General features: G+C 44.4%; 1 long non-coding RNA gene across 1 annotated transcript in view; it reads left to right on the top strand.

Annotated features, from left to right (window-relative positions):
- The window catches only part of LOC102457715 (uncharacterized), a 35,782-nt gene extending 12,832 nt beyond the window's left edge, over positions 1–22,950 (top strand). The window contains exon 3 of the long non-coding RNA XR_332390.5: positions 21,013–22,950. This is a non-coding gene — a long non-coding RNA (uncharacterized LOC102457715). The remainder of the gene's footprint in view (positions 1–21,012) is intronic.
- Positions 22,951–23,518: the final 568 nt, after the last annotated feature.

Genomic DNA, 23,518 nt, shown 5'->3' with positions numbered 1-23,518 from the left:
GTAAAGCTCCAGAATAGTTGTGTGGGGAGGTGAGCGAATAAGTATAATTCCCTTTTCCCTCAGTACAAGCAATTCTCTGCCTTAACATTATTTTACTGCAGAGGTCAGTTGTCTATCACGTGCCCCATTCGGCTCCCACAAAAGTGAATTACAAAGCCCCCTTTGAAACATCTATGGACTCCGAGCGGCCTTGCGGCAAAGCGGTGAGGAAAACCTGACTCCGCTGAAGTCAGTGGAAATCGTCCCTTGATTTCACTGGAGCCGGATTTGCTCCTTTCTCCCAGGCAGAACCCGCTCCAGTTGTTGCTTCTTTATGAACTATTCTAATGTCTCCACGTGCATTTAAATTTTTAAAAAAGTATTTCTGTTTCAAATTATCCCATAAAACTCATGAGTCCTGGGAAATGAGCGAGCTGTGTGTGGTTTCTCTCTGCGTGCCCGCGTAAAATTTGCTTAATTGTACAATGATAGAAAAAAACAGCTCCGCCAGTTCCACGCTCGGTTTGCCTTTACTTGCGCACCTCCCTGGGCGAGCTGCTGTTTAGACGGGAACGAGGACAGGGAATTCGGAAAGACATCGCAGCGTAAAGCTCACACAGCAGCATGTTCCGATTGTTTTACTTTCCTGCTCCCCCAGAAAAAGAAAGGGGGTGGGGGACGAGAAAGTCTCTCATTCTTGCAGCCATTAATCAGGCAACACTCACTCCCTTTTGGGATCATCGATTTCAAATCGATTTTCCAGAGTAAGGGCTGCACGAGATCAAGAGCCTTTTGGAGGTGGGGTGGGGGAGAGGGGTGAACATTCTGGCCGGCCTGAACTCCTTGGGATTGTGCCATCGATTCCTATAGGACCAGGGTCTCCAATGCAGACCAGCCCAGAAGACCAAAATTAAGCACTCGCGCAAACTCGTCCTTGTTCAGCGATGTAGGGAAACACTCCCAGGACCGGACTGAACAGGAGTGAGCGAGGAAGCCAATTAGCCGAGTTAGCAAGACCTCTTTTTACTCTTTCACAGACTGGTCGGGGTTGCCCCCGGGCGGTGAAGTTTGACCCCAGTTCGGGGCCGGGCGCGTCCGGTTAGCGGAACGAGTCTGGCTCCGGAGAATACTGGGGCAGAAGCGAATCGCTGAAGTAGAACGTTCTCTGTCTTGTCAAAGTTCCAGATTCAACCTCGATTTAAATGCGTCCCCCTCCCCCTCACTCCCAAGCCCAGGCTGACCGGGGCAATTTTTATTTCTGTAATAAGAGCTTTTACTTAACTCTGCACTTGCTTTTAACCTGCCCCGGGTGAAGGGAAACAAACCCAGTTTACACATGGAGAGGGGACAGCCTCCCCTCTTAATAGCAACTGGCTCTTCAGCAGTTGTAAGTACCTCGGTGACGATCAAATAATAAGCGCTACAGTTGGATGGCTGTAATTTAGTGAGACTCTAATTTTTGTGCGACTCTAATTTAGTGCAGCTGCAAGAGAGGGGGCCCGATCCTGCTCCTCCTTGGAAACCATTGGCAAGCCTGCCATTTGCTTCTGCGGCATGTATCCTGTCCTGTAAAATCTGTGGCAAAGCTCCTGCTGATTTAAATAGGAACAAATATAGACCGATTCCTGATCCTGTATCGCCTGGAGCCGGAATGGGGCTGATCTCGTTTAAAACCAATGGTCAGATGTGTTGGGATTGACTCAGTCTGCCTATCAATGACCCCATGGGAGGGCCCCCAAATAAGGAGGGGGATATGATCATTCTTGAAAGATCTGTGCCCCATCAAAATAATTCGTTCTCTTCCCCCTTTAACTCGCAATACTTTCTGTTATTTCTGCAAACGTCTGCGCCCAGTCCCGCTTCCTTTGAGAAGTTCAGATTTTGTTTGGGATTTTTTGGGGGGAGGGTCATTTGCTTTATTTTTGCTATTAGCTTCAGTGAGCGCCCAAGATAGTATAGTGCTGCTGATATTAGCAATACGGAAGAATGCCTTCAAACCGTTTGTTCCCTCCCCTCTTGTTCCCAAAGACACAAATAAGTAGCAAAGTAGAAATATAATCGGAGAGGTCCTGGGTAGATGGTTATATCCCACCCATCATAGTTCCGCTTTGCTCCCCATCAGTGAGTTATACAGTCAGTTAATAATAAGGGACCTGCAGGTCTAATAAAAGTTGTTACCTCACCCACCTTGTCTCTCAAGGAATGTTGGTAATTCAATCTCAATATGCAGTTCTCTGGGGCAGGATATTGGCTGGTGAGACTGGGGGCTTCAAATGAACCTACAGGAGTTCAGTGCTCAGTTCAATTTCATTGGGATTTGGGCACCTAACTTCCTTAGTTCTTTTGGAAATTCTGTTCCATATCCTATTGTTAAAATAGTGGCATGGTCTCTGTGCAGTCCCTAGTGCATGACTGTCTTCACTGCACCATCTGTATAGCTTTTTGTTTGAACACCATATAGAATTCTAGAGAAAGACTCTAAGTTAAATTCTCTATATTTCCTCCCATAAAGACAGATCTCCTCATTTTGCACCTCAATGCAATCATGAGGTACTTGTTATGAATTTGGAGGCACAGTCTGTAGAGGAGTCCACATAAGGTATTCCTCCAAGAGCCAGATTGAGCTTTGCATATTCAAATGCACTATGGAAATGCACCTACAACTCTTTAGTCCTATGTCTCTCATTTCAGCCACCCAGCTCTTACTGACCTGGTCAGATCAGTGTACATGGTGACTTTTATTTTTGCCTTGATTTCATGTCTCAATTTCCTGTGAAGCTGCAGGACAAGGATCGTGTGTGTGTGTACTGAGAATAGCTGGTCTTAGACTCTGCTTTACAGTACTCATCAGGCATCTCAGAGGGTGAAAGACTTGCAAGTCTACTTCCCCCCAATTGCTAGTATAGTGGGAATGCTGGAATAGCTTTGTTTTAAAGTGGGCTTTTTTTTAAATGTTGGGTGATTGGTGTAAGATGAGCCTTATTATATGTTGTTACCTCAGCCTGGGACAGTAAGTTACACTTTGCACCAGTATGAAACTTTTTCTTTCTTTCTTTCTTTCTTTCTTTCTTTCTTTCTTTCTTTCTTTCTTTCTTTCTTTCTTTCTTTCTTTCTTTCTTTCTTTCTTTCTTTCTTTCTTTCTTTCTTTCTTTCTTTCTTTCTTTCTTTCTTTCTTTCTTTGCAACACTGGTAAAATATAACCAATAGTTTTATATGTTGATTTTTTCATAGGCTAATATTTTACAATGTGGCTCACAATGCAACACATAGTACAGTACTGGGATATAGCTTAAGGGTTCCCCCTGTTGATAATACAATGATGATTTCCATGTCTGGATACCTTGCATCACTAGTAATTGCATTGTAAATGCTTTAGATGTTATGGTAATGGTCACTAGATTGATAGGTATGCCTTGTGATTAGCTAGCTAATTAGCAAGAGAGTATCATAGCAATATAATTGCCACTTCTTTGCCAAATTTGAGGATTGTTTCACTTGCTGTCACTTCTACTCTAGAAAAAGACTGATTTGTTTCATTTGTGCACTTAGGAAAGGTCTCCTTGGTGCTCTGTATTTTGTATTCACATACCTGCCATCCTATCAAATGTAAAGATGTTGATAATGCCACTATAAATGGGGAAAAAAGAGTTAATTCCCCAAACCGGTCAGTGGGAATATAAAGATGGATCCAAATTATATTGCCTCAGAGACAAAGTAGGTGAGTTATTACATTTAAAAGACAGCTTTGGTTCTCCTTTACAACTCTTCTATCTTTCTCTATCTCTCTCCCCTCCCTGTGCCATGAACCCTTATATTCCTCCCATCCTTGAATCCTGGATCTTCTTCCCAACTGAGGGAGCCAAAACCATGCCTTGCAGATTCTCCAGCCTTCAAAGGTTAGCTGTATGCTACACTGCCACTTGTTACTCTGTCTCAAATTATCTGTGCCTGCCCCCTGACTACTGTCCTTTGAGCCTACCAATTTGGGAATCCTGCCTTAATTCACCCTGAAGAAGTACAGTACTGCATTATAAAGTCCATCTGTTTATATTGTCTTTCTACATGAAACAGAGATCTAATCATGAGTAACTGGAAGGAAAACCAGAACCCCGATAGGAAGAAAAAGGAAATGGATTTTTTTCTGGGAAATTAATTGTTAAGATGGACAAAGCAGTTATTGGCCTGAAGTGACATGCAGTATATGTACACACTCACCTTGCCCCTCCCTCAGTTGTCCAGCTGGTGCATGAACTAGAAGGTCTTGACTTTATCATGAAGAAAACATATTACTCTGCCTTAGATGCCTGCTTCAACCAGGACAGAAGCATTATTTGAAAAAGAAAACAATGTAGACACAACCGTTTCCACTGAATGGAGAAAATAAATTGTTGCAACAACAAAGACTTTAAAAGACTTTCAACCTATAAACATCTACAGTTGTGACAAAAGTGGCCTCTGTTGGCAGATCATCAAAATGCAACTTAGGATACATCTACACTGTGTCACTATTTCTGGACACTTGTGGTATCCCAAAAAAAGCTATTCCACATCTTGACAGAAGGCCTGTTATTTTGAAATGTCTTTTGAAATAATGGGTGAGCTATTGCGACATCCCTGTAAACCACGTTCCACAACAATTAAGGGACATTTTGGAATAATGTTTTATTTCAAAATTTGGTGCTGTATTGACAGCACCAAATTATCAAATAAAGTATTTCCAAATACACTAAAAATAGCTATGCAATTTTCATAGCTCAAATTGCATAGCTTATTTCAAGCTAAGGGTGCAGTGTAGATGCACCCTGCATCTTTTGAAGGTGTGCCAACTGCAACAGGAAAGGGGATGAAAAAACATGTGACTTCCTGTGCCATGACCTGGATGGATAATCCTAGAAGCATTTGTAGCATAAGAAGTCTTCTTATGGAGTATAACAGCAACTATAAAGTCTGCATGACAGTCGTGGAATTATCCATTTGTCTTTGCAAGTGGAACCTGAGATGAGTGAAGACCAATCTCCCATGTATTGTGCAGTTGCACTTGGAATAATGCAGATGTCAGCACCAATATGCACAACCAGACTTTTACAACCTCTGCTGGATGGCATTGCCATATTACTTGAGAAATATTATCTGCACTCAGATCTTGTCTACACTATGAGATAAGATTGAATTAAAATTGGTTTCTAAGCACCTGATTTTATAAAGTTGGAGGAGCACATCCCAACTGTGTGCAAGGGTTCAGTGTAGTACATCCCCAGCAAGGTGGCTACTGTTGACTTTGACAGTGATGCACTGTGGGTAACTATCCCACTGTTCTTTCCACCCCTTTGCATTCTGAGTTAGGCTACCAGTGCCCAATGGGACCAAACAGTACAGTGAGTGGGTCTGGATGCATGTTATCAGTGCACTCATCTTCATGCCCCACTGCTTGAAAGCAACAATCTTTTTGCACCCTTTCCCCTGGTTGTTCATGAAGACACCAAGCAAGGCAAATATGAACCCCATTCAGCAGCAAAGTACTATGGCAATCATAACGAGTATCTCACACCTTATACTCCAGTATGTCCAGATCCTATCCAGGGCCCACCAGAGTGAGGAAGCATATGAAGAGGCCATGAACTGAAGAGTGAAGCACTTGAGCTGAGTAATTGGGAGATGCTGGTGGCACTCAGTCCTCTTGATACCAGTGGAATTCTGGTTCTGATGCCATGAGACAAGCACAGATGGGTGGGACTGCATAGTTATGCAGGTATGGGACGATCAGCAATGGTTGCAAAACTTTTACATGGTATGGCCACTTTCATGGAAGTTTGCACGTCGCTTTCTCCCACCCTGAAGTGCAACAATACTGGAAAAAGATCTGCTCTGACAGCTGAGAAGTGTGTGGCAATAGCTTTGTGGAAGCTTGCAATACTGGACAGCTACTAGTCAACTGGGAATCAATTCAGAGTAGGGAAATGTTCACGTTGAGAGCTCTTGTGACCCAAGTAGCCAAGGCAATCAGTACACTTCTATTACAGAGGATGATGACTCTGGGAAACATGCAGGATATATTGAAGGACTTTGCGGCAATTCCTTAACTGTGCTGTCATAATACTATTTTGGCGCCCAACCACCTTGACAAAGAATACATAAACTGCAATGGGTACTTCTTGGTGTTGTTGCAGGTATTGATGGATCATAAGGGCCATTTATTTCACTGACCTAAACATGGGATGGTTGTAAAAGGCGCATGATGCATGGACCTTTAGGAACTCCAGTCTCTTCAGAAAGCTGCAAGGTGAAACTTTCTTCCCAGACTGGAAAATTAACACTGGAGGCATTGACATGCCAATAATGATTCTTGGAGACCCATCCTATCCTTGCTCCTGTGGCTCGTGAAGTCATACACAGGTTGCCTGGACCACAGTAAGGAGCAATTCAACTACAGGTGGAGCAAATGCAGAATGGTGATAAATGTTTAAAGGGAAGGTTTCACAATGTATTGAGTAGGTTAGACCTACTCCACCTGTAAACCTGTAAACAATTCCACCTGTAAACCTGTAAACCTTGTGATTCCCTCCCCCATGCAACACAAGCAATACTGTTGTTAATAAATCAAGTGTTTTTATTTAAGGAATACAAAGAAGCAAAGACAGAAAAGGAGTTCAGAGAGGAAGCTTTGTGGTGGGGAGTGGGGAGAGAGTAGAAGGGAAAGTGGCATATCACAATCCCCCTGTTTAGCAGTTGCACGGGTGTGAGAATGGCAGCCTTTTGTTCTGGGACATATCCCTGTGGTTTGAGTGTGAGGATGCCTATGATTCCCTTCCCGCCTCCCCCCTTCCCAACATTCTAGAGTGCCTGGGAGAGGAAGCAGTGGAACTTGGTGAGGAAGGAATGTGGGTCAGCATGGGCCAGAGGGGGTTTCAATGCATCTGACTCTCCTGTGAGTCCATGAGGTGGGTCATCAACTTTGCCATGATGCTCAAGACATTCTCCAATGTCTTCACTTCACATTCCCTGTTTTCATGCTCTGCTTGCATCTGCTGCAGCAGCAGTCTCCTCTACTCATTTAATTGTGCCTTCTCCAAATAGGTGGATTGCATTTCCTCATGGAATATTTCATACTGGTTATGTTTTTGCCTTCTTATTTGTGCTAGCCAAACAGCTGGAGGAGCCAAGGGAGTGGGCAGCAGGCTTGCTATTGCACCCACCTTAAAAAAAAAGTGAAGAGAAGTGTGACAGGGTGCTTGCCCTGCAATGGCCCTTTAAGGGCAAAAACCCAAAAGTGAGGGCTGAGTGCGAAGCCCCAGCTGAGGTAGTTGTCACTATTGAGGGCCCAGCTGGAGGCTATATAAAGAGGGGTTCCTGGAGGAAGAGGAGGACTTACTGCTGCTCTGAACAGAGAGCAGGTGGGACCTGCCTAGGAAAGGAAGGCAGAGCTGGGAAGCTCTGGTCAAGTAAGCTCTCAGGCTGCAGGGTCTGATGCAAGGCCTGAGTCTAGCAGGGCTGCAAGGAGGCAGCCAGGGTAGGCAAAGGCAGCAGATCCACACCCCCTTGCCAGTGTAGAGTGGTCATTACAGACTGCAGTTTGTCTCTGATGCAGCGACTACATGGATTCTGGCAGGGGGTCACTGAGGCAGGGTGGGTACAAGGGAACTGGGTGTTCCCTGGGAGGAGAACTTGGTGCCCCTGGAGAGGGGAGGATCCTGAAGTGCAAAGTTGGATAAACACCTACCCCTGGAAGGGGGCTCAGAGACACTGGAGTGGGCCCTGATGGAGGGCGGTATCCTGAAGAGGACAGCGTGGTCCTAGAATGACATGGGTTTGGACTGGAGAGGGAAGTGAGAACATGGGGAGACACAGGCTAGAGGAAGGTGTCCAGTGAGTTGACAAGCTAATTCCCAGGGCTACCAGTTGGAGGCGCCACAGTGGTGAATCAGCCCCTTGACAGGCAAACTTTACAGAAGAAACATGGTGGAATGTAGATCCTAATCTCTTCGCATAAAATAAATCTGTTCAAGACAACAGGCATGTGGTACAAACAAGGCCAAAGTTAAGCGGTTAAGCACCCACTATGCAGCAGGTACATCACAGAGATCTTAAGGGAGCAGCTGGACTTGGTTTGGTGGCAGGCATGATAGGGGACAGGTTGGAGCTCACTCTTTTGCTTCTGCTTTGAAAGCATATGTAACACAGTGCCTGCAGCTAGCAGCTCCTGCAGCTAGGCAGGCCTCTGCATTTGCAAAGGGGGGCCATGGTGGTGAGACAGGGGCTCACATGGTAACCATGTGTTCAACACCTCCCCCCCATTTGCTAGGAAAATGAAAATTTCCCTTCCCATAGGAGCCTGTGGGCAGGAGGAGGTCTGGGTGCAGAGGAAAGGCAGGGGCTCATGTGGACACCAAGGAGCCTGTGGGTGGACGGGGAGGGAATCCAGGTATGGCAGCAGTGCAGGGGCTCAGACCATGCTTTGCTGGGCATGAGTGAATGAAAGTGCACTGCTCTGGTATCAGTTACAGAGCTTCCTCTGCTTCATCCAAGTTGCCATGGGAGCGGATGCTGAATGACTGTGGCCAGAAACCTGGACCTTAGGCTGCAATGTGGTGTGCTTCTGCGACACCAGACCACTTACTGCGGACTTGGCGTGGAAAGGGGTCCTACTGTGGAGGCTGGAATGACGCCGGCCTCCCTGGAGACCTGGTGAGAAGGATAAAAGAACCTCTGAGCTTTATGGAGGTGTGCAGGGAGGATTCCCGCTCTGTCTCCAGACATACGAACAGCCTGTCCCGGGGAACCCTGCTGTAGGCAGAGTGGCTGCCATAGGTCACACCCAATTGCCTTTCCCCACATGTCACATGATTAAAAATGTGAACTCACCAGAAGTGCCCTCCCTGCCATCAGGGCGCTGCTGCGATACATCCTAGGAGAAGGAGATTGACTCTAAAGTTATAAAAGGGTCCTGGCTCTCCCTGAGATCAGATGCTCCACTCACCTGCAGACTATTCTCCTCCTTGTTCTGAGGAGTGTCTTTGCAGGAATACATGGACCGGGTAGGGAAACTGGTCAGGTCCCTCCTGGAATCCCATGCAGCTGCCCATAGAAGTGGCATGTTTGCAGCGCTGACTCTGACCATCTGTTTTGCCTCCTTTTCTTCTGTTATTCCCGCCTCACTTTATTTTCACCCAGTACTGTTGGTCACCTTTTCTCCACTATGCCCTGTGGAATCTTGGCCTAAATCTCAGCGCTTCTTTTGCTGCTTCATTGTTCTGCCTGAACTGATTCCCCTTCCCACACAGCAATCAGGTCCAGGACCTCCTTCACGCTCCATGCTGGAGCTCATATTTGACACTGGCCATTCATGGTCAGGTGTGCTGCCTGCTCTGAGGTCCGCTCGCCACACAGGAAATGAAATTCAGATTTTCCTGGGACTTGTCTTATATAATAATAGGCAGGGTTCAACAATTAGTGTAATCTACTTGCCCATGATGAGTAGATTACAAGCCGGCACAGCCATGCAGCGCAGTAAGTGCATGCGCAGTACAGTCTGCGCATGTGCAGCGTGCTGAACCACGTGGCTGGTGAGGAGGGCTCGCCGCCACTTGGCAAGCCCTGATAATAGGTATATATAATAAAAATTAAACTATAGTAAAGAATAAAATTGTCAGACACATAGATGAACATAATTTGTTGGGGGAAAGTCAACATGGTTTCTGTAAAGGCAAATCATGCCTTACTAATCTACTAGAGTTCTTGAAGGGGGTCAACAAACATGTGGCCAAGAGAGATCCAGTGGATGTAGTATACTTAGATTTCCAGAAAGCCTTTAACAAGGTTCCTCACCAAAGGCTCTTAAATAAAGTAAGTGTCCATGGGATAAGAGGGAAGGTCCTTTTATGGATTGATTAAAAACTGGTTAAAAGACAGGAAACAAATGGTAGTTTTCAGAGTGGGGAGAGGTAACTAGTGTGGTTCCCCAAGGGTCTGTCCTGGGACCCATCCTATTCAACTTATTTATAAATGATCTAGAGAAAGGGGTAAACATTAAACAGGCCTATTTTTATTCCAAAAGCAGCCCTTTTCTGCGCCTATCTCCATTTAGAAGGAGATGGAAATTGTAAATCAAGAACCAGTGCTGATCTTTCACAAACTCACCGTTCCACATGCCTTTTAAATAGCAAACTGTTCATTAAAATCAAAGCACTCATCAAGCTTTGCATTCTTTTAAATAAGAGGTTATTAAGATTTTCTATAATACAACACAGAGATTGCCTCAGGGATAATCTCTCTTGCCCATTCCCCATTATCTATGCTTCATCTCCCCTTCCATTCCCCATTCCCTACCTCCTTTCCCATTCATGATCATATGGACATCATCCCCCCTTCCATTCCTGGTTTTCTGAATCATCCCTTTCCATTTGTGAGCACATATCACCCCTGTGGCTACTACTGGAATTGCTTACATGGAATACTAACATTAGAAAAAGGCTTAATTTTAATGTGTGTTTTAATATAGTGGAGTAGCCAGAAACGTAGTGTACAAGGAGACACCACCATGTGACAGGCTCCTTTCTGAAAAGCAACAGTGAGTGATTCTTGAACCACAGTAGGGGTATGTCTACACGTGTACCTTCTTTCAAGGGAGTGATGCAAATGCAGCTGAGCAAAATTGCAAATGAAGCACGGATTTGAATTTCCCATGCCTCATTTGCATATTCACATTATGGCACTATTTCAAAATAGCGCTATTTCGAAATAACAAACGCTATGTAGACGCGGTTACTTTTTCTGAAATAACTGGTAAACCTCATCATAGAAGGAATAAGGGTTATTTCAAAAGAAGGATTTTCTTTCAAAATAACCGCATCTACACAGCGTTTGTTATTTCGAAATAGCACCGTAACACAAATATGCAAATGAAGTGCTGGAAATTCAAATCTCCACTTCATTTGCAATTTCGCTCAGCTGCATTTGCATCCCTCTCTTTAGAGTGTGCAAGTGTAGACATACCATTGGAGAATCAGTGATATAGAGAAACCAAAGAATACAATTCACAGAATTTAAATTGGTTCACTGAGAGGCGCTCAGATGTCTGCCATTTTGATGCACAAATTACACAGGAGGCATGTCCTCTAGGTATCATACTTTCAAAGAATGACCATGTGAGTGCTTAAAATGTTTCAGTTATGCTCATTTTGACAGCATATTATTGTTTGCTTCAATTTTTTCCAGAAATCTACAGAAAACTAATAACACTTATTTTTATGGTAACAGTTTACATGTTCAGCCACTAGGGAACCAATAGGGATCTGTGATAACTCTCATTATTCAATTCTGCAGAGCCAATGCAACATCTTGCTCCTTGAGAGAAGGTGTGGACATATAAAGCTCCTAGAAAGACTAGTATGCCATGACCGTATAATGATGGTTCTCAAACTGTGTTCTTTGGACTACTGGTGATTCATGAAGAACTTGCTAGTCACCTAGTTGGCTTTCTTCACTGATTTCTCTTGCTAAATTGCATGATATAGTGAACTAAGAATGCATTGAATACTTTCCTAATGTGTTTCCATGCAAGCCACTGCTGTAGTTGCTAGAGGGACGTTACCAGAGGCCTGTGATGTGAATGGATGTGAAGGTGCCATTAAAGTAATCTCTCTGTGGAATCAGTGGCCCATAGTTTGGAAACTTTGCATAATAATACCTAGCTCTGAGATGGTGCTTTTCATTAGTTCACCACCAAGAACTTTACAAAGGAAGTACATATCATGGTTTCCATTTTACAAAAAGGGCACAGAGATGAGCAAAGTAACTTGCCTGTCCTCACTGATTGGTAGAAAAGGAAATAGAGGCCACAAATTTGTATTGTACTGGTAGCTAAGATCCCCAGTCATGGACCAGGATTCCACCCCACTAGGTGTTGTATAAAAAGATGCTCCCTGACCCCAAAAACATAGTCCTTAGAGCTTTACTGAAGTAAGTACTGTAGGTTTTTAATGTACTATCTATCCTTCGACCAGATTCTTCCACCCTTACTCATCCTACTGCTGAGTAGTCCCATTGATTTCAATGGGAGCCAGTCAGGGAGTAAGGTACCTACTGCTCTTTCTGGGTCATAGTCAGGATCTGGCCTTTCATCTCCTACATCTCCTATATATTTGAGAGAGTTTGTGCATCTGTCTGTGTGTCTGTCCTTCTGTGAGTCTGTTTACTCAAGAACTCCCCCTAAATGGTATGAGCTAGGACCACCAAATTGGTGTGCAACTTCCTTTTATCATGCCTTAAAGCAAGATCATGGTTTGGTTGTTCCAGGACAATCAGATGTGTGTGAAATGTGATTGTTTCTCATCAAACAGAAAGGGAGAAATCTGTTAGTAGGGTCAGTTATACTCCAGACTGACCACAGAGGGGCAGCAACCAAGCATGTCCTGATAGTCCCAGAGCATCAGGCAACCAAGCAGTATGGCCCTGACTGCCCCAAACTAGCTTAGAGCAGTAGTCACTGGCCAGACAGTGCAGATCCAGCTCCCCTGGACTCGTCTAAGGGAGCAACGCTGGCAGCTGGGCAGCAGCACTTGGCCATCCCACCTTCTGCCCTGAGTCCTCCCAACACACACCTCCCTAACCTCCTGCCTTGACTCCTGACTTCCCAAGCTCCCAGCCTCTGCTCTGAAGGACTCTGGGTAAACCTTCTTGTTCCTAATAATAAGAATCTGTGTTACATAGATGTTTACTTTGGGTCACACAAAAACAAGGGAAATTAGCATAACTAATCTGGCTAGAGAGTTTCTTGGTGCTACTTTAGTTCTTTCCACTCTATTTTCAGAGGGTTGTATCCAAGTTAGTAAGATGAGGGTGGCAATTGCCAGATCAGATGTTAGATAAGGGCACCTGGCTGGGTTGAATTCAGACCATGTTCTCTTGACAGATGGTCAGAGAGTTTCAGTGGCTGAAGTCTTGGCTACAGTCAGACCCGCAGCTGTGGATTTCCTGAGATTTATAGTGAGGCTATACTAACGGCAACCAAAGTCTTTCCCTGGACTTTGCCTGGCTCAGGCTCCAAGGATGGAATTTCCCATCTGTTGGAGCCCAAAACCTATTGATATTCAGCTAGATTCAGTCATGTTGGAAATCCCTGACCAAATGTCCTTCATGGGTTCTTATGTATGGGGCCGGCCAGCCAGGATGGAATAGTTAAAATTGCCTTTGTACTGTGCTCAGCAGTAGCAAAGTCCGTCACTGGTGGCAGCTGTGTCCTATCAAAGGGCAGATTTGGGAGGACGAGGGAGCTCGTGCGGGACGAGGTCCAGGGTAGTTCTGTACGAAGATCACACCGCATTGTTTGCTATACAAAGAGTAACCAGTTCAAGCTGGGAAGAAGACGGGTGATTGAAAAACCTGCAGCAATAAGAGATTTGGCACGGCCGCTGCTATTTTGCAGTAAAGTCAATCAATGTGGTGGGGCCATTTGGAATATTGAAACCTTCTGTTGGGTGCACATCAGAAAGAAGACAGGATTCCCCTGCTCCCCGGGGGGAGGGAGGAGAAACAACTAGCCCAGAACAAACATCTAGGACAGGTTCCGTCTGGGATCTTTCCGCATTTCTTATGGCCTCTATTCTCCTTTGTGCAGCCAATGGACTTGGCTGGATTGAAAGAACAATACGATAGATACAGGGAAGAAGGCATCTTCTAAAGCACACTGTGCTGAGTTTCCATGAAAATTTGCTTCTTGGAGAATGATTTTTGTCACATTAATTTCCCACCCCTGAAAATATACTGAGGATTCCCTTTCCTATCTGTATGTCCCTTAACATTGCTGGAAAAATTTACTCTCTCTCTCTCTCACACACACACATGCTTTTTGTGGCTAAAAATCGCGCTGCTTTCAATAATTTTCTGTTGCGGGTAGAAAATTCCTTCTCCATCAATAACTCTTTACTTTTCATCAGAGGACTATAAAAGCGTTTGTGATGAATACTGGCGAAAGCCAAACGATAAAGTGAGAATTAGCCAAAATGAACCAGTTCCCCTGGATCCATCGCAATGCCAGTTTGGGGGGAAAGGGGAAAGAGAAAACGTTCTTTCATTTGCTCCCCGTCAAACTCAGGGTGACTCTGAGGAAGGAGAGGGAGTTAGGTGTTAGATACTATACACTCTGACAAGGCCTTTTTTTTTTTTAAATCACGAACGGTATCTTTAATACTGGGTAGAATGACAAACTAGCCCGCCTCGCCTTCGATTCCTTTGTAGCCACAATGCCCCACGGTAAAGTACTTGGCTGTTTTATGATCATTATGTGTGTAATAGGAAAGAACTCTGATTGAAGCTGCCTTTTCCATGGCTTTATTAGCCTCAAGCAGCCTTAACTTCCCTCGGCAGGTAGAATATCTCCTGCACTGCACGGAGTATCCTTATTAAAGGGCAATACGTGTCTCCCACCCGAAGATTTAGTTTCCTCCCTGCCTGAGAGGACATCCCCTAACGATTCCACTGCTTTTGTGCTCTGCTGTTTGTCAGGAGGGCTGACTTAAAGCTACCCTACATCTGCTTAGGCTATAGGGCTGCGCTGCCTACATTTTAATAACCCTATAATTTACACATTTCCATTATGCCCTGTAATTTCACTGCGCTGAGAACCGGGATACAGAGAAATCCCAGAGCACGAGAGCTTGCAGAGAATCAGAATAAATAATGGGCTTAAAACTGCAGCCGTAAAATAATTGAATGGAGAGGAGCCAACAATGACTGAAAAATAAACACGTCTCCTCATTCCCCGCAGCTCGCAGCGAAGCTTTATTTACAATCGCGTTCTGAGAAACTATTGGGGAAATTAAACTAGCAAAGATCTAGTGGGACTCTGGAAAGAAACTGGCATGGGATGTACGGACGCCTTTTTCTAACGCAACTGATAGTTATAAACAAGGTTTAAATATATACGTTTAATAAAGTCCTCTCCTTTTAAACGCCATAGCTACTCAGAGAAAACTGACACACACTTCCCGTATTACTAGAACAAGTGTGTGTTTTTGTTCTCAAAGTACAAAAGACAGTAGACACCTCTCCCCAAAATACCGACAACCAACCAACCGCACTCAAAATCTCTCTCTCTAACTAACGAACTAACTAACTAACTAACTAACCAACCACACGACAACCATACATTAAGGACTTTATTTCTGCAGTAAGATCAAAGGCACACATACACAGTTATATATGGATAGACACTTTCAAATTACTGTGTTTGTGATCAAGTGACCTGCCGCTAGTAAAACTTTAGCGTTGGCACGTGTGATATATAGATGTATATGACACGTTTGAAAGAGTACAGACAATAATAACGGCAGCTCACTGAATTAAAGACAATACTTTTCAGCATGTTTGACTGCATATGTGTGTCAGTGTGTACGTGTTGGTGTATTCACGTAACAATGCTTGAGACACAACCGCACACAAGATGAACTCTGGAACTTGTAACTTACCAACGACTTTTTGTCCCAGATGAAAGGGATGGGCAAAGTCGAAATTCTTAATACTGAATTTATTTTCTATGGTCGGTTCGCGCCGCAAGTCTATGTAAAACTGCATTAAAGAGAGGGGTTTGGTCCTGCCGGTAGGATAGGGGATGGGATTTGATGACTTTCGAGGTCCCCTCCAGCCCTATGATTCTATGAAAACAACCTTCAGAAATGAAGGCAAAGGTTTATAATGGGGATGCAAATAGATTGCAAAATAGTTTATTGACGAGGGTCTCTAGCCTCCGATCCTATAGGAGATCGTCCCGATTAAATCAAACGCTGCACTACTGCGCCCTTCAACTGGCGCAGTTTATAAATCAATGTATTCTATTAACCCACAGCATGGCTCATGGGAATATTCATTTTCACCTTGATATACGTGCTCCGCCATGCATAGGGACGCACACACACTTTATAACACGTACAAAGGCACATTTACCCCCATAAAGATATATCCTAAATCAATTAATGTCACCCATACCCTTCGGGATCGAAATTTTGTGCTATGATCCAGACTGGATTAACTGAAAAATAATATGATTGTTCCCGTAGGCTTGGAAACCCTCGTCTACCGAATGTCTAGCCAAGCGGACATTTTACTTAGTTGCTCTCGTTGTGTAGCAGGAAGGGTAAAAAATATGTAAACAGCCAAACTGAAAGACACAAGAGTCCCGCAGAAGAGAAATTGTGGTGAAATTATGAGTTTGTCTGTCACAAGCATTTTATTGCATAGGGGTGGAAAAGAGAGGCTTTTATGCGGGAGACAGGAGAGCTCGACCCTATAACCCCACGAGGCGGCTGTAAAGTTTTTTTCTGTTTCTATGAGCCACACACACTTGGGCTCACGTATTTTCTATGATAAGACTAAAGTTCTCCTAATTTACAGACCAGCCCTGGCACTGAATGTTCTTCAAGGTAGGCACTGAAGAACGTCAAGTTCTAGTATGACTGCTTAGGGCTACATAAACCTAATTCACTTTCCCGGGCCGGAACAGCGGTGTAAATCCAGAATATGTTGTATTTGCACCTGTGTAGTAGAACAAGATGTGACCCAGCGATCAATTTCAGGCAATAGAATAATGGCTACAGGAGGGGCTAGATTAACAGGTGGTTGCAACTTTTACAACATTGCGCTTAGTTGAAAGCACATTAAACATAGGATGGGTGGGGGACGTTGTAAATTATGCATGTGATATATTTCGTTATTATTTGGGTTGCTGTAGGGTAGAGCCAAAATGCAGGACAGAGCCCCTTTACGCCAGGCACTGTACAATCCCCAGTCTTGCTCGCAAACAGGGCGATACGGGTGTGAAAAGAACGTGGGAATACTCGCGTGCCCAGAGCTGATGTGGTGTAGATATAAACTCTGCTGTGAACGCTGGTGAGGCCTCACAGACCTGGGTCTACGTTTGACTCAGTAGTGTGTGTGTACTTGCTTTCTACACAAATCCGGCTTTCTACACAAATCCCCTCCCTGCACGTTTTATCAAGCAACCAGTGAGCGGGGCTCCATGAAATCAAGGATCCGTTGTAGGTCTACACGGAACACCAGAGTCTAGACAGGGCGAGACAGAACCAGGCAGGGTTCTCCTCCATTTCCCGAACCTTCTCACGCGCGTGTTTTGGGATCCTGTCCACAACGTACAAGGTTTCTCTCTCCTGCCCTCGTTAGCAGGTAGGTCGCTATTATAGACTCAACTCTTTCGGAAATATCTGGTGACTGAACGCACCCATATGCCGACAGGACTTTTCCTCGGGAAAGTATTTGCTGGGCGAAGGAGAGGGGAGGGATTAAGAAATAGCTGCACTCGGAGATTGTATACGCCTGAGGCTGCTGGTGCTGATGGAACTCCCTCCCTACACGAGAACTACAGGAAAGAAATCCCTCAAATGTCGGCACATACAAGCCAGCTCTGGCAGCGTGTTTACGATGTAAGATCCCGATAAAACTCACCATAAAGTTATGTCAAATGAAAAGGGCTCTCCCTACGCCCTCCCCAGATATACCTTCCCTTTGGGCATGGCGGTAGCTGGAATCTGTGAGAACTGGATGCACAGGGAGAAAGCAGAGGCCGGGGTGTATATACATATATACTCATCAGGGGAATTGTAAAGGCGCATTCTCTCCATTCTGCCAGCGCCTAGTGTCGGAGGTAGGAGCGCGCAAACTGGTTGGAACTGAGAAAAGCGGAGCGCACAGTTAAGTGCGCCCACCGGATATTTGCGCTTGGAAGGAAGGATTGGGCGCACTTTTGAGCTCACTCCGGGAGGAAACTAATTCTGTTGGCTCTTTGAGGGGCAGTGTTTTGCCAGCTTGATCGCTAATAGGGGCACATCTCTATCCCGAAAGGTGAATCGGGGGGCCGCTTGGATGAAGAAGGGTTGTGGAACTTTTATTCTCCTTTTAGGGGAGGGAGGCACTTTGTACGCGGTTCGCCTTCTGCTATAAAAGCTGGTTCCATGTGTTGCGGTGATCTCTCAAAAAAGGAAAATCACCTGGTCTACATCTGGGCCTGATCCTTCAGTCACAACAAATACCCTCTGAACTCTATTACAGCCCCCTTAAACCACTGTCAGGGACGCGTACAGGCGCCGCTTCCTAGCAACACTTCCGTGGAGATTTCTTAGCGTTTTCAACGCAATATGCGGCTGTGGGGTGGTTCCCCCCCCCCCTTTCCCTAGAAAAAACAAACATTTTCTCCCATCACTGGCTTTCGGGCAAGGTCAGATAACAAGGCAGCTGGTGTGCAGCGAAGTTGTAGGGAAATCATTGATATGTAGTAGGCTGAGTGAATCTATCCCAAAGAAAATATTACGTAAGTGAGTCTGATCAACATGCCCGGGCGAAAGGCGCTCTCGTAAAGGGCTAATGTAGCAAATGAAACAAATGATCATTGGAAATGTTAAACACAGAAGGGCATTTCATCGCACCAACATCATTTCAGCTTGAAAGAGTTGAAAGAGGTTTTCTTTAATCCTCTTGTTCAATGCAAAGCAGCCTGAAGACCCACCGGGGGGATTTTTTATGTACACGCTGGCAATTGAAAGGGGTTAAATGGAGGTGCAGGGTGGGAATAAAGCTGACAAAGCAAAAGCCCGATTCTGGCACGCTTGAGTTAGGGCCAGATCCGAAGCCCACCGAAGTAAGTAGTGACTCCCATGCACTTTTATGGGGTTTGGATCGGGCTCTTTTTATGCACAGGAATAGCCCCCATGGAAATCATGGGGGCACTCATGCGACTGGCGCCTCTGAAGTCAATGGGGCCTTTTGTCACTGATTTCAATGGGCTCGTGATCAGCCCCTAAGTGAGGAAATCTAGAGTGGACCATCTTTTTTTAATCTCACAACGCCTTACTCGCCTCTTCCCCTCGTCCCTAGTGCAGAACCAGTTGATACAACCCACAATGTTTGGTACAATATGCTAGATACCACTTTCTGTCCCTGCCTTAGCCTACCTCTCTCTCTATGTAGGCGTTATTCAAACATATATGATTTAATAAAGACAGAAAAATGTCCTTATACGCTGCATTACCGTGCCCTTCACAAATGCCAGTACATTGTACAGCTGTGGGCACAAAACAAGGGCTTTCCGATCAATCACTTTCCCTCAAAGATATTTTCCAAGAGATTCTGAGGAACTTTGCTACAAAGTTAAAAGAGGCAGAAAATAAGCAATTCCTGCTTTTAAACTGTTCTCTACTAGAAATTCCAATAAAAAAAGCCCTTAAACATTAATGAAGGAAAATATTTGAGAATTTAGATTCATTATTTGAAGTACAAATTTAGAATGCAGTTAGTTGTTTATAGAGGCAGTTTTCAAAGAAGCATGTATTTTTCAATTGTTGGTCTGGGCAAAGTTGTCTTGGATAGAATATTCATTTGCAGAGAAAAACCACATTTTCTCGTAAGTGTATTTTGGACACACACATGTATAACATGTAACCACATGGCATACATATGATGGTAGATAATGTGCATATACATGTATGTGTACATATCCACAATCTTCACATGCGGAAATAGGGTCTGTGTCTTGGGAACATTTCTTGCACATGTAAGTAAAGTTATTCAGGTGAATACTTTTTTCTCATTAGACCACATTGCTTACAGGATTGGGTCTATATATATGTCATATGATAAATCCGGTGTATTCTTCTTGAAAGAATCTGAATGTTGGCATTTGTGTGAAGGATTTTCTTGTATTTCAAATTAAAATGTTTATAAAACGTGAAAGAGAGAAAAGGAGACAGACACGAGAGAAAGAGAGAGAGAGAGAGAGAGAGCGCTTTGTGAAACGACTTGAACTAATTTACCCCAGAAGAAGGAAATCTTTCAGGCAGTTACCTCTGCCAGCATGTTTAAAATGTATAAGTAATTTTAGATTGTGTCTTCAGTTAATATATTTTACCCTTTCTCCTCCAGATGACAAGGAAGACCAGTCATTGCAAGATGTCTGCAGATACAGCTCTTTAAGAGTTTCCATATTGTATGGTTACGAAAAAATGTGTTTGTGGTCCCTAAATCCCTCCCGACAACTTTCTAAAGTCATCTCGTGTTATGGTTTCCATTGTTTGGGCTGTATAAATCGTCTTTTGAAATTACATTCACTTCTCCCTCGCGCCAAACCTGGAATCCTTTAGAAGGATAGAAACACTGAGATTTATCTGACAAGTGTGTGTGTGTTGGGGGGGAGGAAGGAGACTATTTCCACGGCTATCACTGAGAAAGGAAGAAAAGTTCCAAGGAACACTTTACAAATTCGTGTTCGAAGTAACTTTGACGAATGATTTCTTCACTTAGCAAGTCGAGATTATAGATTTCCTTAGTACATTCAGGTCTGGATTTGATTTTAGTGTTTTCTTAAGTGTTTGGGTGTATGCCCGATAGGTTACTTCAGAAATAAACCCGAGTCCTTTATTTCCGAAGAAGCATAAAGGAGATACCTTCCTGCCTATTCTGATTATCATAGTTGGCTGTTGAGTTAGAGCACCAATGAACAAGCTAGACCACTGGACACACACAACATTTTTTTAAATTGTCATTTTATTCCCTTCTTTATTTCAGTACTTTTCTAATGATGAATTGTTACTGAAACACAAGAGCAAAAACACACTTCTACCTATGGATCTATCGCAAGAAAATCATTCCCCTCTACTTCAACAGAAGGAAAACACTTCACTTTTTCTTTTCTTTTCCCTTCCATAATCTAAAACACATACATCATCTGTGCCTGTAAGCTCCTGCAATGCACTTGCTTGCCTTGAAGAAAAGTCATGAATGTGCTTTTCCCCGTTCAGATCCCTTGCGGGTATGAGTGTCTGAAGAGTTTTCCCAGGGCTTTTTCTCCAAATTAGGCTGAAAACTATTGCTCCTGGTTTCCTTTCTGCTGCTTCAAAATCAGCAGGGCGCAAATTTGTTACAACGGTTTCGTACACACAATTTTTGACCCAAATTTCCAAGCAAAGCAAAACGATTGTAGGTTTCGTTCATTAAACCTAGCATCGAATGTTCAACATATTTTTCTATATTCTCCAGGTGTTCCAAGTTGATGCCCGGCTTGTGGCGGTGAGGAAGATGAGGAGGAGGATATCGGAGACCGGCAAGGGTTTCAGAAATATATTGATCGTACAGCAAATTTATTTAAAAAAATGTTTGGGTTTTGAAAAACATAAGAAAAGAACAAATTAACAAAAGGCGGGTCCAATCCTGAAAATACTGATGCACACGAGTATACACCATCAGTGACATCACGAACGTGGTCACAGCGATACTTCAGAATGAATCGCCTGTATTGTCAGGATTAGGTTCTTGAGTTGTCAGTTCTTGGGTACAATTTTATAAAGTGACCCAAAAGCTGAAGTCTTCATTGAAAGAAAATTGGACTTGCCCCGAAGGCGCTTTCGAATATAGTGTCCAATGCCTTTAGAAAAATATCAGTGCATTAATATAGCATTACATTCGAACACAAAATAAATACATGTGAACATCAACGCAATGTACAAGCATGTTCATTTTCTCCCAATGCAGTTTCTGCACTCCTGGGTGTACACAGAAGTACCCTACCCTTTCTCTACTCACAAGCCTATTCAATGCAATACCTTTTTCAATTGAAGGCTTGTAGTATTTTTTGTCTTGCAATGAGCACCATCTGTGAACATTGTTTTTATTATTTAGCGTTAATCTGTAAGCATACATCCATCTGTTGCATACATTGCATATTCAATTGAGCCCATATGTTTATATGTATATATATATATACCTGTGCAAAGTATGGCCCAGCTCTGCAATCTTCACTCAGGCATAGTTCCTCCCTGATGACTTGATTGATTGATTGATTGACATACTGGGAATCGCAGGGCCCGGGCCGGTGGTTATATGAATAATAGCTTTCATACTTTTCAGATAATACACTTAGGCATGTTGTCATATGTATTAGACATCCACAGAAGCCAACACAGAACTTCGTGGATCTAGTCCAAACCTCCCTGAAAATGTTTTATCACTGCCTGGCCATATGCTATTCCCCGGAGAGACTTCTGCCTTATGTGCACGTATTGGCCCTGACATTTCCCCCCCCTCTAGACATTATCAAAGGGCCGCTTCCTCGAGGCAGCAGCCTGGATCGTTGTTCCTCAGATCCACCCACCTGCCCCTCAGTCCTAGCTCTGGGGCAGTGCGAGGCCGCACGCGCTCCAGTCCCACAACCCTGAAACGTGGAACAGCAGAGCGCGGGTGTCACGTAAGTGGTGTTGTGGCTTGGAAGGCAACTGTCTGCCCACGCCGACTGAAATCCCGAGCAGCGTTCTGTGGGGGAGACAGCACGCGCACTCGTATCCCCAGCCGTCTGGGATTCCCATTGAGGATTTCCATTTCCCCCACACTCTCTCCCACTCCAGTCATGGAAGGCAGCCCCTTAGTCCCAGTCACCCCCGTCCACCATTGCAGACAGGCAGGTATGTTCGTAAATTCACTTAATAAAACAGCATCTTTTTTATTCCGTGCCCTTTATTGTTTGTTATTATTCTTGCACTGGCTGACCTATCGCACTTATTGCCTATGAAGTGGAAAATGAATTGTCTTAGCGAATTTCTTCAGACTCCAAAGAATTCACAAGATCCGGGGAGGGGAGGAGGAGGGAGCAGTTGGCATCCAGGGTGAAAAAAGTGCACAATTGGTGATATTCGTCTTTCAAGCAGTAGCCCTAAATCAGAACACCTGCTGCAGATTACCTGCTCCCCCCCCCCCTTTGGAAACGGAATCATTTACATAAAATAAGCCAGGAAAAATGTGTTTTGTTTTCTCCCTACCCTGTGGTATCACAGCTTCGGAGACGTGTATTGCTTTCGGGGTAATACAATAAAAAGACAATACATTCGGGAAGCAAATATCTCGGGTCACCTCTTGTCCGGCACATGTTAAGCACGCGGACAGCTAAACACAGAGCACGCATAAACACATCCGACACACAAACACATACATGTTCACAAAAGTATTTAGATGTGTTCCCCACCAGGCCTATAGAAACAGCTGCGCGCACACACACACACACAAAACATTAGCACGCAGCTATCTGCACAAACCACACTGCAAGCGGGGAGTTCTGGCTAGGGGTGTGCACGCCAAGTTTTCCTCTTTCCCTGAAGTTGGGATTCTTTCTCTCTCTCCATCTCCGGCTCTCCTGCTCCTGCCGAAAACTCCTCAGTCATCGCCAAAAAGTCAGGTCCCCCCCCCCCCCCGCCTCTTCTTTGGAAAGGCTCAAGGTCCAAGCGGGCGAACATTACCTTAGAGACAGTGTTGCTGGGCAGGGAGTCGTCCCCAGGGCAGAGGGATCATGGATGATAAGTACTGCACTTCCCCTGACAGCAGTTTCATTTGGCCACTGGCCCCGTTTCCGGTTGTAACTACTAGGGGACCCAATGAGTTTTGCTGATAAGGTATCACAGTGTGTCTCTAGTCCGCGGTCAGCACCTTAGCCCTGAGCTTCACGGGACTACTGGCAGCAGTTCCAGGACAGCAGGGAGATGTCGAGGTATTTCTGGTA

The sequence above is a fragment of the Pelodiscus sinensis genome, chromosome Z (genome assembly GCF_052426305.1).
Source record: "Pelodiscus sinensis isolate ZL-2025 chromosome Z, ASM5242630v1, whole genome shotgun sequence".
NCBI lineage: Eukaryota > Metazoa > Chordata > Testudines > Trionychidae > Pelodiscus > Pelodiscus sinensis.
The sequence above is the reverse complement of the archived record's forward strand: the minus strand, read 5'-3'. Positions and strand labels throughout refer to the sequence as shown.